We start from the raw sequence: 3,627 nt of genomic DNA on the forward strand, positions 1-3,627 counted from the left end.
AAACTAGTCAGGGGGGACCAGCACGCACTGGGGAAGTCCCTGTTCCCCCGAGCACCACCAGGAGTGACCAGGAATAACGGTCACAAGCTGGTGGAGGGTAGATTTAGGCTAGATATCAAGAGGCACTACTTCACTGTCAGGGCGGCTAGGATCTGGAACCAACTTCCAAGAGAAGTGTTGTAGTCTCCTACCCTGGGGGTTTTTAAGAAGCTAGATGAACACCTTGCTGGGGTCATTTGACCCCAGTACTCTTTCCTGCCATGGCAGGGGGTCGAACAAGATGATCTACTCAGGTCCCTTCTGACCTTAGAAACTATGAAACTATATATATGAGTGTGTGTGTGTGTGTGTGTGTGTGTGTGTATCTATATACACACACACACGTGCACAAGCACAGGCACACACGCAAACCTCATCCACATTTTTCCAAGATTAAAATGAAACTTCTCTTTCTCGATATCTATATCTATATATACATATACATATATATACACATATAGATATCTAGAGAGAGAGAGAGAAAGAGAGAGAGCGCTTTCATTTTAATCTTGGAAAAATGTGGATTTGGGATTACTTTTTTTAACCAAAAATTAGGGATTGTTTTGGGGGTTTTTTTAATGATCAGAGAAAACCAGGATCCCTGCCCATAAGTTAAGCAAGGCATCCAAAGGATGTGGTCTGATACCTTTGTCATTTCTTGGTTCTCATTCTAAGTTACTAAGTATAAATATGGGTGACAACATGGCTCCTACTACGTTTTGATCCATTTACTTATGATGAATAGTACCTTACACCACAAGTGGTGTATCTGCACTTTTTGAACAACATGCAAACACACAATTTATTTTCTTTTAATTGCTATCTCCAGCAAGCAGCTCTTGAATATAAAACAAATGACTGAGAACACTAGATGACCTCAAAAAGAGTGAGGGAGGAGTAAAAGGAGAATATACGCTTCAAGCTTAAGGTTCTTGCTCTCTTTGGTAAATATCTCTCAATCTTACGTTTAATTAGGAAATACATGAAGCAGCAGTGAAATAAAAGTGGGAATACTTTTCATGGACATATAAGTTATATCTCTTCCCTTTTGCTTTTAGTAGTAAGTGTGCATTAAGCAGAATCCTAGTAAAACTGCTTCAAAATGAATTGTAGCAAAACTAACAGAGCATGTCACCAAGTCTGAAGTTATCAGAAAGTATTTTCAGCACCATTTATGATTTCTGATATCAAGATCCTTCTTTTTTCCCTTTTATTTATTTATTTATTTATTTTTAAATGCATGAATGCTGCTTTTTTTGAAGGGCTGGATTACAGCTTTAGACAAACAAAACAGTATCTGACAATGGGGAAAAGTTGTCCAAATTTTTCAAACAATTGAATCCTAAGTCTAAGTAATATAGGAGTTGTCTGAATTAATTCAAGTGGTGTGTGTTATGTTGACCAGCAAATGAGAATGCAAAATGTCAGTGACAAACTGTTAGCACCTCATAAGCCCAGTATCTCACATGGCTCAGTCAAATGTCTGCACATTTCTGCACATACATGTTGAAGGCCTGTTTCCATTCCCAAACCAACTTTTAGCAATATTTGGTAAGCAGTGCTTCTTGGTTGAATGGTGGTAAATTTTGCAGTCTACGAGCCAATGAGTCTCTATTAAGAAAAAAATTAGTGTTTTGGAATAAGGTCTGGTGTAATTTGGATATTTGCACTACATATACTTTCATCTATGATAAAATAAGTTACATTACCAGTTTTGGTACCATTTAGTCACTTACTTATTTCTATTAGGAAACTGACCACTAAGGCTTATATAATATTGTTACTGCTCACTTGAGGATCAGCTGTGTTATTGCAAATAAAACATTCACTTGGAAGAAGCAGCAATGCTACATTTATTTCTTTCAATTTTGGTGTAAGAATTGCTTAGATATTATGCTGGTTAGGGTGGAAAATATATCTATATAAACCTATCTTTCATGGCTCCCTGAGAATGGTATAGTCCATATGTTCTTATCTACTAAGTAAATATACAGTATAAAACACAACCAATGTATGCTGGTTTCTGTGCACTCTGTGGGTTGAATGAAAGCCCTAAATGGGACTTGTTTTCTTCATCAGCTGCAATGGATAAAGTGTGCTCTTTCCCCCTTACTACAAAATGAATAAAAGTGTATATAGCTGCTATGAGCTGCAGGGGAGTTATAATTGTGTTACGGGAATTAAAGATCAACTTCTTGTAAGAAAAAAGAAAACAAATTTGGGGGCAAGGTATGAGTGAAATTAAATAAGGTCTACAAAAAAGAATCAAGGATTAAGTTACAAAGGCAAGAAATTCAAGGAAAATTAACAACTCCACTGTCAAAACTATTGAACCTAGAGTTCATAGATTCATAGAATTTAAGAAACCATTAGATCCTCTAGTCTACTGCGCTTACAACAGGCAGTCAAAAAGCCTGAGGCTGAATAGATTCAGTCTTTGCAGGTTGGTCTAAACTGCAAAGATTGAACCAATAAGCAAATGAGCAAGCGTGCATTTATGATTCAAGAAATATAGCCACATGCCCGCACTGGCTCAGGCCAGAAGCTCGGTGGGGGGAGGGGGGTGGGAGTGTGGAGTGCGCTAGAGCATGGCTCTCTGCCAGATAGCAAGCATAGGCTGTATGTTTGTTGCTTCTACCTGCTGTGCCTGAAGTCTCTGGGATTTGCAATCCATAATCACAGCAACAGGACTTGCTCATCACTTCCTCTTCCTGCCTCTAGGTGCCTCTGGGACTGGTAGCCCACAGTCTCAGCCAGCACTAAGTAAGCCAGCAGAGCAGGGCAACTCCGTATTTGGGGGGAAGTGAGTTTAATCCTCCTCCCTGGCCCCAGACCCCAGCCAGGGGTGGGCAGCAGTGAGGCAGCTCTCACTGCTCTAGTTAAGAAGCACAGGGGTGGGGCCAGCCCTGCTTTCTGGAGCAGACAGCACAGCTCAGGCCAACCCAGTCCAAGGCTGAAAAGCATGCTGAGATTCTGGGAAACTCTGATTTAACTTGAACCAGGAAAGAGTCTGGGACAGAAGTTTCATAAACCGGGTTAACCTAACTCAGTTAAGTCTGATATTACTTTTAACCAGGTTTATTTTAAACTAGGTTCAGTCATTTTGAAACTGTTTTTTGTGTGCTCAACCTCTGTTCTGTTACAAGTTTAAATCAGTTTCTGATCCTGTAACCTGTTTATGTGCAACTTCTGTCCCTAGGCCTGGTGTTCAATCTTTTGGCCCCATGTGTCAGATAAATTGTACAGTAAGCCGGTGCAAATAGGAAAGTATTAGATTTGGATTCGGATTCAGCCAATATGGAGGACAGTGACTCAATTCAGTGATTCAAATCACTGTCTCCATTTGATTTGGCCAAATCAGAATTGGAGATTTGGTGCTGACTCAGCACTGATTTGAAGATTCGAATTGGCCGGGGAGAGGCAGGCACAGGGAGATTGGCCGGGCAACTGCAGGTTCTCCCACAGCTCCTCTGGCTATGCCTGCCTCTCCCTGGATGGGATGAGAAGCCCCCATGGCAGCCCTACCTGGCCTCATCCCTGTCCCCCCAGCCCCAGTCAGCCAGTGAGCACTTTTTTATTTTTTATTTT

Source organism: Crocodylus porosus, unplaced genomic scaffold, assembly GCF_001723895.1.
Source record: "Crocodylus porosus isolate Cpor-Errol unplaced genomic scaffold, CroPor_comp1, whole genome shotgun sequence".
Lineage (NCBI taxonomy): Eukaryota > Metazoa > Chordata > Crocodylia > Crocodylidae > Crocodylus > Crocodylus porosus.